The sequence below is a fragment of the Pinus tabuliformis genome, chromosome 6 (genome assembly GCF_031772625.1).
Source record: "Pinus tabuliformis cultivar Carrire ecotype Pingquan chromosome 6, CPIR1, whole genome shotgun sequence".
NCBI classification, from domain to species: Eukaryota; Viridiplantae; Streptophyta; class Pinopsida; order Pinales; family Pinaceae; genus Pinus; species Pinus tabuliformis.
The window spans coordinates 1364563193-1364575660 of record NC_142292.1 but is presented as its reverse complement, the minus strand read 5'-3'; positions in this window follow the sequence as shown (position 1 = coordinate 1364575660).

Here is a 12468-nt window from a genome sequence, read left to right as displayed (position 1 = left end):
TGAAAGTGAAGGTAAGCGGGCTAAAGGCCAAGCAGGTTTTAGAAAGCATGCACCTCATTAGGCTCAGGCTCATTATGGAGGAATGCTGCAATGATAAATCTAATCTCTTTTGTTGCTTTGTGGACTCTAGAAAGGCTTTCGATACGGTTCCTCGAAACAACCTTTGGAACACATTAGAAGAGCTAAAGGTTCCTTTTGGGTTGAGAGCTGTCGCTATAAGGTTATACGAGAATGTAATTGACAAGTTAAAGAGTAATGAGGGGTGGTAGAATGATATTAAGTGTAATATCAGACTTAAACAAGGTTCCCCCTCTCCCCTACCCTACAAGGAATTTACATCGACAAGCTAGAAGGTTGTTTAGAGGAAGCAGGATGTGTTGGCACGATCTTAGCTAGGATAGTTGTCATCCTTCTTCTCTACACTAACGATATTGTTCTTCTTGCAAGGTGCCCATCTGATCTTGATAAGAAACTTATACCTCTTAAGGATTTCTGCTCTACCATGGGTATGATTGTTAACACTGACAAAACAAAAGTTATGATTATCAAATCCAAGAAGGAAACTTACGCCAATTATATGTATGACAATAGTAACTTGGAGGAAGTGTCTTCCTACAAGTACCTAGGAATTGATATTCATCACATGACCAACTGGATCTATAACATTGAGAAAAGGATTAATGGGGGATGGAAAGCTTATTTTGGTCTTGAAAATAATTGTAAAATCGAAAACCTCGTAATGTGGGATAGAAAGAAGTTCCTCTTTGAAACTTTAGTCACTCTGGTTATCCTATATGGATGTGAGGCTTGTGGTTGTAGCATATTTAGAGAATCCTGGAGAAAGATTTAGCAAATCCACAAGCGTTTTATAATGTATAACCACAAAATTAAAAGCAACACACCCTATCCTATTGTCCTTATAGAAGTTGGTATTTCCCCTATTGAGAGCCTAGCTATGACTAGGCTTTTGTTGTACAAGCACAAACTCAAAAACATAGGAGACCACAGACTTCCTAAGCTAGCTTTAAATTCCAGCCAAAACCACCTAACACTCAAATGAGGTTAGTATAAAGACACCAGGGCCTAGTAAACCTTTGGGAGATCGATGAGAATGTTGCATTGAAAACATTAATAACATTAAAAATATTGTTACTTTTAAGTTCAAAAAAAAATGTGGTGGGAGAAATATTTAGCAGCTAAAAGAAAATTTAGATAGTATAAGGAGTTCATCAACCCTACCCTAGAATATCAAAAGTATTTCTTTGTTTTAACTAGCTCAAAGAAGAAAATTTATATAGCCAAGAATAGAATGAACTCTCGTCAGCGCCATAGTGAAACACGTCATTGGGCAGTTCCTAAAACACCATGGATGGAAAGGTTTTGCCATCTCTGTGAGAATATGAACATTGAGAATGAAAATCACTTCCTCTTAGAGTGCCTTGCATACAACCACATTAGATCTCATTTTCAAAATATTTGTTGCAATACTGACCTTCCTAGCCTTTTACGTTGTCAAAATTACAATGAGCTTGGGAGGCTTCTCTCCAAGATTTTTGAGCATAGGAATAAAATATTAAATCAAACTAAATAATTCATTTCTTTAGGTCCGATATACCAAAGATTGGTCTCGATGGACGTTAACCATCATCATCATTATTATTTTTATTTAATATTCATTTTTATAATGAATTTTACTTTACAATTGAGATATTAAATTGATTAATTTTTTTTTTATATGCATGAAAGATAAATACAATTTTTTATTTATTATAAATTTTATCCCATTTTTTCTATAAAAGTTAATGGTTAATACAATTATAATATCTACGGTACTAATTTCATCTGTGCATGTCATGGATAAAGCATGAGTATCTACGCCCATTGTGGAAGCATTTATAGAAATAATTGCAAATGTTGATCAATATAATTTACATTATACAACCCTCCATACTCCAAGTGAAGACAATCTACTTTTCATTATATCTACGCCCATTATGGAAGAATTTCTAGAAATAATTGCAAATATTGATCAATATACTTTACACTATACAACCCTCCATATTCCAAGCGAAGACAATCTATTTTACATTATACAACCCTTGTCCATATCCAATCTAGGTGTGGAGAGAGAAATCAAAGACAAAACAATCACAAATTTCCGCTAATGACGACCTGAACCACTCAGAAAATTGGGAAAATTGGTTAAATATTGAATTGTTTGGGCTTGTGAAATCTAGCATCCCTAGTCCACAAATGTGGCAGCTTAAATCACTTTCTTTTAAACGACAACGGCAAAAAAATATAAAATTTAAACTATAATTTTAAAAATATCTAAGAAATATATAACTCATGCAAAATATTCAAAATATATAACTAAATAGAATCCATAAAGAAGTATTTATTTGATATATAGGTGTTTATTAATGTAATATTATGAAAATTAGAAAAAATCACACTAAGTTATTATATACTCAGTACTAATTATATACTAAGTACTAACCTCGAGACACTTGGGAACTAAATCAAATAAGGATATATATTAAGGAATTTGCTTTTACAAGTAGCTTTTCCCGTATGTGACCACCTCGAATTTTACTTTTTAAACAAAGTTGAGATTAGTAAGGCGAGTGTAGTTTCCCAAATTGATATTATTAGAGGTGGAGGGCAAAGAAACGAAATGGCACCTTTTACAAGTAACTTTTCATGTATGTGACCTTCTCGAATTTTCCTTTTAAACAATGTTGAGATTAGTAAGGCTAGTGTACTTTTCCAAATTTTTATTATTAGAGATGAAGGGAAAAGAAACGAAATGGAACAGGTGCAGCTAAGTCCAAGGTAGCTTCTCTTGGCACAAGAGTTGCTAGCAAAAACAAATTGAAGATCAATGTCTACACTGCATCTCTATGAAATCTCTATGAAAAGTTGCATAGGGAAATTAAAAAAAAAAAAAATTATTACAATTTTCACAAGGAAATTAAAAAATTTATTAGAGTTTTACGACATGTATTTTGACCATATTTGGATTTTTTTTTCCAATATGAACAACCAAACATGTATTATATTGCTGATGAGCAAGATAGCACTGGCCAGAAACCCTAACAACTGATATTTTCTAATTTTATAGCCAATTTTTTCATATCTATCCATTGGTTGGGCCAATATTCATACAGTTGGATTCAAACTCATACATAATGGATGAAGCCATGATTACAGTCAATATTCTTGGTGTTGGAAAATTTTCAAACAAAAATGGTAGGCGTTTGAATTCATTGAAGAAGATCTTTAAAGATAAAGTTTCGGTATTGCAAGCACTAGCATTCAAGCTAAAGCATGGAAGGTTGAAATGAGATGGTTGGAGTGAGGAAAATTGTTCAGTTTGTGCATTGGCCTCACACCTGTGTCGACATTTGGCCAACAACTTGCTCGCTCTCGTACTTGTTGTTGTGATTTGAAATGGGGCATTGAAGGCTTGTTGTCAGCTTACAAGAACCTCTCCCACTCCAAAGCTTATATATTCCCAAGATCTATGCTTATGATTGATACTTTGCATAATTAAAAGAACTTGAAATAGGTGTATGCTTGTGTTTTCCTTTAATTTCTTAATTTCCTTAAGTTTGTTTGCTTAAACTGATATATAAACACACATAACAGTAAATGCAGCAAATAAACAAACCATAAAGACAACGAGTTTAATTAGGATTTCACCCTCATATCTTGGGCTACATCTCCGTGAGCTCTAGTCAACTCAACTAGGCTATTTGGGATTATGGTAAACTTTTTTTACAACTTCCACACTCAACTCCATTGGTTTACAACTGAACCTATGGGTTTAGAATACCATCTGATCCTCTTGGTTGTCCATACTCTGCAGACAGATCTAGGCTTCTCTGGACTAGATTCCTTCAATCAGTGCTCTGGCATATCTTGAGCTCCTGGATTGCACCAAATCCCTCAAAATTATTTTACTCTCTCTGGAATTCCTTCTTCTATCTTTAGCACACATCAAACACTAGTAACAGCTTGATCATTTGATCTCTTTGTTGCTCTGAACATTCATTACAGCCTCATGGCTCTTAGAAGTCTGTTTTGAGATGTCTAGCTCTGCGGCTCTGCCTCCAACCTCTGGTGGTTCTGCCTCTATCAAGCCTCCAACCTCTGGTGGCTCTTTCGCTGTCCTCCCAACCTCTGGTGGCACTCTATGAAATCCTCAGCTCTACGGATCTATGGCCTTCTACTCTCTAAAACTCTGTTGTACTCAAGCTTCTGAGAAACTGTGGCTCTCGCCTCCCAACCTCTAGTGGCTTGCTGGAATTCTCAAGCTCCTTGGCTCTCAGCTCTTTGGCTCTGCTCTTTGCTCAGTTGCTTGCTCCCCTGAAGGGAAAAGTTTTTTCTTCTCACTCGAGAGAGAACTTTCTCTCTGTGCTTTCTGTGTTTTTGTAACCATTCGGTTACGCCTCTTTGAGCATGGAAGACTGATCGTATTCCAAAGAATCCATTTTCCCATTGAAATGAAAGGCAACACGGGTAACCAATTAGTTTTGCCTTCCTCCTACAGGAATCCCGAATTCGAACACGTAACAGCAATACATAGGAAAACTCATGAAAAACACATCATGAGCCTTTAAGCTAGATCGCAAATGGTATGAAATCACGTCCATAATCCTATCAAGTCTGTGCTTCCATTGGATATCGCATATCATGTTGCCCATGAGTCATGGTCCATCTCCCATGCCTTTTTGCGATGCGATCAACTATCGCTGATCGCTTTATCGACATATCGAAATCACTTTATCAGCGCTATTGCAAGTCACTCTATTGCATATGTGATAGCTAGGGGTTCCTTTCCTCCACCAATGGACTGCTCTGATTCGATATACATCGTCGATCACCAATCATTGCTTGCCACCAATCGCAATCGCTCTATCGGCTCACCCGGGTTCCGATATCGCATCGCAGCCTACCATCGATTCGATATGTCAGAGATCACAATCGGGGATTCTTAAGGCCCACTATTTTTCCCTTTATCATTATTATGTGATTCCTTTAAGGAGCCCATAAGTCCCATTTACAAGAAATTTCCTCCTTTTCTAAGGACATTGGGCAATTTTCTTTTTGCAATAACCTTTTCATCCGAAGTCCGTTTTAGCCCATTCAAATTGTGTCAGATTCAATATGAAGAGATCTATGCAATGAGACTATTTCAAAGATCATCCTTTGACTTTCATTTTCCACTATGAGAAATATTTTTAGACTTAGAAGTCTACTCTAGATCCATTTTGGATCACGCCTTCCCACTAAAAAGGTTTTAGACTTCGAAAGATTGATATATTGATCTGAAAAGTAACTGAGAGTACATCACCCTATTCTTTTAGCATCCATACACTTGCCTTGCATAGTGCCTCTGAACCAAAGCCTTTAAACACTTTCCTTCCTGGATGTGCTTGTCCTCCTGGGAAGAACTTTTTTCCTCCTTGACTTCATGCATAACTCGTGTTGAGAAGGTTACAAAAGGTAGTTTCAACTTCTCTTCCTTGATCATTGATCGAAGGTAGCTCAAAAAAATATGAAGTTACATCTTCTTCACAAAAATTTACATTTGTATCTGTTTGAGATATTGTCAACAACAACAGAAATACAGACAACAACTGGATGGCCTAAACTCTTGCTTCAACAAAAGAAACAGATTTTCACATCTTGTGAATTACCTCCATGTCTTACATCTGCATACAAATGATCGACTAAATAACATGTCAGCAAAACCTTACATGCATGTTTACAACAAAGTAATCAACCCTTCAAGTTAATCACACATACATGTTCAAATACAAGGAAATCATCAACATCCTTGTGTTCATGAATATCATGCTTATGCATGCATTTCATCCCTCAACTTTCACTTAAGTACACTGTACTTTCGAAGCTGAAATGAATATAATGTTGCAGCAATAATGTGAGTCTACTACTCAACTTTTCCATTCACCTTCTTTGTAAAACCTTGCAACTTACATTCCATTAACAAAGAAATGCATTCTATTGATTTGATGCATTTTCAAAAGACATGCAACCTTAATTGGATAAGAACTCTAACCATTTCTTACCAATACATTTCAAAGGTCCTTCCTTTGTCTGCACATCAACATCAACATGTGAATCATCTTGAAACACATCATTGATGGAATCTTTCTTTCCATTCCTGCCATTCTCTCTTTCCACCCTCTACAAGTTTTGTGGAAGCATTATTGGATTCAGAGTGCAACATTTTGCAGCAATATGTCCTTGCTTATGGCAGTAAGTGCAACACATGTGCATCTTCTTGATAGCATGATTTGCCTTGTCGAGTGGACCTTTGGCTTTTTTCTTCCTTTCCTTCAAAAGTTTCATATATGTGGCCATTCTCTTCCAACATATAGAAACATTAGTGTTATCCAAACCACAAAAGGAACATGCAATTCTTTTCCCATACTTATATGGAAATTTACCATGTTGTACATATTCAAAAGGAATATGATTAGAACTAGATTTATACCTTTCTTTTTCACCTTTATTACCTTCATGAGGAGGTGAACTGAATGAAGAAGTAGCTCCCTTTGGAAAACCATCAATCTCTTCATTGTTTTTAGAGTTTCCACAACTCTCTGCTTCAAGTGCATGGTTATGAACACCTTCTTCCTGAAAATGATGTTTAAAACTGTTGCATTCCCCAAGAATACAATCTTTACACTTCTAAGGTAGAAGACCTGACATGAAACTCCTTCTTAGAACTCTTTCAATTGCCTTAATGGCAGATTTGGAACTTTCTCCATAAGAGTATCCATAGCCAAAACTAAAATACTTAGGCCTTTCCTCAACCATTATTGGCTCAACAATACCCTGTGCATGTTTGCCCAATCCTTTTCCTTCATAGCCCATTTTGGATATTAACTTGGAACCTATGCCTCTCGTATGCTTTTCAAAAGAACCAATATAGACATTCTTAGAGGAAATTGAAGGAAAACTAGAATTATTTACCTCTTCTTCAAGTTGATACTTGACTAAGGCTTCTTTGGCAACAAAGTGTTGTGTCTCCAACTCATGCATCCTTTCCAGGCTTATATTTGCAATATGAAGTTATCATTCCATTTCTTGTAATTTGCCAGAAAGAAACTGATTCTCTTCCTTCAAGGAATTCAACTGCTCTCAAAGTATGATTCTCTTCCTTCCATCCTCATACATTTATCTCACCATATCCATCCTAATGAACAAGTCTTGCTTCATGTCTTCATCAAAGAATCTTGTGATGAAGGAAGAATTTGAGGAATCACTTGTAGAAGTAGTCATTATGAAGATGAACAAAAGAAATTCAAACATGATTAACAAAGAGCTCATTCAAGCAACCTTTTGCAATAAACCTCTTGTTCTTCAAATATTGCTTTGAGGTCCATTGGGATAAGAAGAATGCCTTCAGCCCTTGTTCCTTCTTGTCCTCTCTTGGACTTAGCTATCAATAGCATTCCCTTCACCTCTACAAACTCAAACAGTAGTCAGTTTACAAACAATCAAACAGTCTGAATTTGACTACTTGAACACCTTTCAAGTCAGACAAGCATATAGATTGCTCTATCAATCAAGCATTCTGATCTGATATCACTTGCATCATGATACAACCTACTTCATGATACCACCTGCTCCATGCTACCACCTTCTCTGGTATAAATTAAGCTCTGATATCACCTTCTTTGAAGGTGGGGTTAATCATCCCGGGGCTTTGATACCACCTGATCTAAAATGGGCCACTAAAGGCTTCTTGTCAGCTTACAAGAACCTCTCGCACTTCCCAAGATCTATGCTTATGATTCATACTTTGAAGAATGAAAGAACTTGAAATAGGTTTATGCTTGTGTTTTCCTTTAACTGCTTAATTGCCTTAAGTTTATTTTCTTAAATTTATATATAAACACACATAATACTAAATGTAGCAAATAAACAAACCATAAAGACAATAAGTTTAATTAGGATTTCACCCTGATATCTTGGGCTACATCTCCATGAGCTCAAGTCAACTCAACTAACGTCTTTGGGATTATGGTAAACTTCTTTTACAAGTTCCACGCTCAAGTACATTGGTTTAAAATTGAACCTATGGGTTTAGAATACCATCTTATCCTTCTGGTTTTCCATACTTTGCAAATAGATCTAGGCTTCTCTGGACTAGATTCCTTCAATCAGTGCTCCGACCTATCTTGAGCTCCTAGCTTGCACCAACTCCCTCAGAATTCTTTTACTATCTCTGGAATTCCTTATTTTGTCTTCAGGACACATCAGACACTGGCAACAGCTTAATCATTTGAACTCTTTGCTTCTCTAAAACTTCATTACAGCCTCATGGCTCTTAGATGTTTTTTTTGAGCTCTATGGCTCTGCAACTCTGCCTCCAACCTCTGGTGGCTCTTTCGCTGTCTTCTCAACCTCTGGGGGCAGACTGCGAAATCCTCATCTCTACAGCTCTCTGGCCTTCTACGCTTTTCAACTCTACTACGCTCAAGCTTCTGAGAAATTGTGGCTCCGACCTCCCAACCTCTGGTGGCTTGCTACCATTCTCTAGCTCTTTGGATCCCATATTCGCTCAGTTGCGTGCTCCCCTGAATGGAAAAGCTTTTTCTGCTCACTTGAGAGAGAACTTTCTCTATGTCTTTTCTATGTTTTGTAACCATCTGGTCACGCCTCTTTGAGCATGTAAGACTGATCGTATTCCAAGGAATCCATTTTCCCATTGAAAGGAATGGCAACATGGGGTAACCTAATCATTTTTCCTTCCTCCTGCTGAAATCCCGAATTTGAACATGTAACGACAATACACAGGAAAAATCACAGAAAACACATCATGAGTCTTTAAGCCAGATCTCAGAGAGTATGAAATCGCATCCACAATCCTATCAGATCCGCGCTTCCATCGCATATTGCATGTCGTGTTGCCCAAGAGTCATAGTCCATCTCCCATGCCTTTTTGTGATGCAATCAACTATTGTCGATCACTTTATTGGCATATCGCAATCACTTTATCAGCACTATCGCAAGACACTCTATCACATATGTGACGGCTCGGGGTTCCTTTCCTCTGTCAATGGACTACTCCGATGCGATATACATCGTCGAGCGCTGATCGTTGCTTGTTGCTGATCGCAATCACTCTATGAACTTACCGAGGTTCCGATATCCCATGGCAATCGAGGATTCTTAAGGCCCACTGCTTCACCCTTTATCATTGCGATGTGATTCCTTTAAAGAGCCCTTAAGTCCCATTTATAAGAAATTGCCTCCTTTTCTAAGGACATTGGGAAATTTTCTTTCTACAATAAAATTTTCATCCGATGTCCATTTCAGCCCATTTGACTTCCGTCAAATTTAGAATGAAGAGATCTATGCAATGAGACTATTTCTAAGAGCATCTTTTGACTTTAATTTTCCTCTGTGAGAAACATTTTTAGACTTAGAAGTCTATTCTAGATCCATTTTGGATCACGCCTTCCCACTAAAAGGCTTTTGGACTCCAAAAGACTGATATACTGATCTAAACAGTAACTGAGAGTATGTCACCCTCTTCTTTCAGCCTCCATACACTTTCCTTGCATAGTGCCTTTGAACCAAAGCCTTTAAACACTTTCCTTCCTAGATGTGCTTGTCCTCCTAGGAAGAATTGTTTTCCTCCTTGACTTCATGCAAAACTCCTGCTGAGAAGGTTACAGAAGGTAGTTTCAACCTCTCTTCCTTGATCATTGATCCAAGGTGGCTCAGACAATTGTGAAGTTACATATTCTTCACAAAAATTTACATTTGTATTTGTTTGACATATTGTCAACAATAATAGAAATACAGAAAACAACTAGATGGCCTAAACTCTTGCTTCAACAAAAGAAACAAATTTTCACATCTTGTGAATTATCTCCATGTCTTACATCTGCATAAAAATGATTGACTAAATAACAAGCCAACAAAACCTTACATGCATGTTTACAACAAAGTAATCAACCCTTCAAGTTAATCACACATACATGTTCAAATACAAGGAAATCATCAACATCCCTCTGTTCATGCATCTCATTCTTATGCATGCATTTCATCCTTCAACTTTCGCTTAAGTACATTATACTTTTGAAGCTGAAATGAATATAACATTGCAACAATAAAGTGAGTCTCCTACTCAAATTTTCCATTCACTTTCTTGGTAAAACCATGCAACTTGCATTCCATTAACAAAGAAATGCATTATATTGATTTTATGCATTTTCAAAAGACATGCAACCTTAATTGGATAAGAACTCTAACCATTTCTTACCAATCCATTCCAAAGGTCCTTCCTTTCTCTGCACATCAACATCATGTGAATCATCTTGAAACACATCATTCATGGAATATTTCTTTTCATTCCTGCCATTCTCTCTTTCCACCCTCTTCAAGTTTTTTGGAAGCATTGTTGGATTCAGAGTCCAACATTTTTCAACAATATGTCCTTGTTTATGGTAGTAAGTGCAACAAATGTGCATCTTCTTGGCCGCATGATTTGCCTTGTCTAGTGGACCTTTGGCTTTTTTCTTCCTTTCCTTCAAAATTTTCCTGTATATGGTCATTCTCTTCCAACATCTAGAAACATTATGGTTATCCAAACCAAAAAAGGAACATGAAATTATTTTCCCATACCTATATGGATATTTAACATGCTGTATATAATCAAAAGGAATATGATTAGAACTAGATTTATACCTTTTTCTTCACATTTATTACCTTCATGAGGAGGTGAATTGAATGAAGAAGTAGCTCCCTTTGGAACACCATCAATCTCTTCATTGCTTTCAGAGTTTCCACAACTCTCTAGTTCAAGTGCATGCTTATGAACACCTTCTTCCAGAAAATGATATTTCAAACTATTGCATTCCCCAAGAATACAATCTTTACACTTCTAAGGTAGAAGACCTGACATGAAACTCCTTCTTAGAATTGTTTCAATTGCCTTCATGATAGCTTTGGAACTTTCTCCGTAAGATTGTCCATAGCCAAGACCCAAATACTTAGGCCTTTCCTAAACCATTATTGGCTCAACAATACCCTGTGCATGTTTGCCCAATCCTTTTCCTTCATAGCCCATTTTGGACATTAACTTGGAACCTATGCCTCTGGTATGTTTTTCAAAAGAACCAATATAGAAATTTTTAGAGGAAATTGAAGACGACTGGAATTATTTACTTCTTCTTCAAGATGATACTTGACTAAGGCTTATTTGGCAACAAACAGTTGTGTCTCCAACTCATGCATCCTTTCCAGGCTCATATATGCAATATAAAGTTGTCTTTCCATTTCCTGCAATTTGTCAGAAAGCAACTGATTCTCTTCCTTCATGGAATTCAACTGCTCTCGAAGTATGATGCTCTTCCTTCCATCCTCATACATTTCCCTCACCATATCAATCATGATAGACAAGTCTTGCTTCATGTCTTCATCAAAGAATCTTGTGATGAAGGAAGAATTTGAGGACTCATTTGTAGAAGTAGTCATTATCAAAATGAATAATAGAACTTCAAACAAGATTAATAAAGAGCTTATTCAAGCAACCTTTTGCAACAAACCTCTTGTGCTTCAAGGATTGATTTGAGGTCCTTTGGGATAAGAAGAATGCCTTCAACCCTTCTTCCCTCTTGTCCTCTCCTGGACTTAGTTATCAATAGCTTTCCCTTCACCTCTGCAAACTCAAAAAAAATTCAGTTTACAAACAATCAAACAGTCTGAATTTGACTATTTGAACATCTTTCAAGTCAAACAATCATATAGATTCCTCTATTAATCAAGCATTCTGATTTGATACCACTTGCATCATGATACAACCTGCTTCATGATACCACCTGCTCTATGATACCACCTGGTGTGGTGTAACTTAAGCTCTAATATCACCTTCTTTGAAGGTGGGGTTAATCATCCTGGGGCTCTGATACCACCTGATCTGAAATGGGGCACTAAAGGCTTCTTGTCAACTTACAAGAACCTCTCCCACTCCAAAGCCTATATATTCCAAAGATTTATGCTTATGATTGATACTTGGAAGAATTAAAAGAACTTGAAATAAGTGTATGCTTGTGTTTGCCTTTAATTGCTTAATTGCCTTAAGTTTATTTGTTTAAACTGACATATAAACAGACATAACAATAAATGAAGCAAATAAACAAACCATAAAGACAACAATTTTAATTAGGAGTTCACCCAGATATCTTCAGCTACGTCTCCATGAGCTCTAAGTCAACTCAACTAGGCTCTTTGGGATTATGGTAAACTTATTTTACAAGTTCCACACTCAACGCCATTGGTTTACAACTGAACCTATGAGTTTAGAATACCATCTTATCTTGCTAGCTGTCCATACTCTGCAGACAGATCTAGGCTTCTCTGGACTAGATTCCTTCAATCAGCGCTCCAGCCTATATTGAGCTCCTGGCTTGCAGCAAC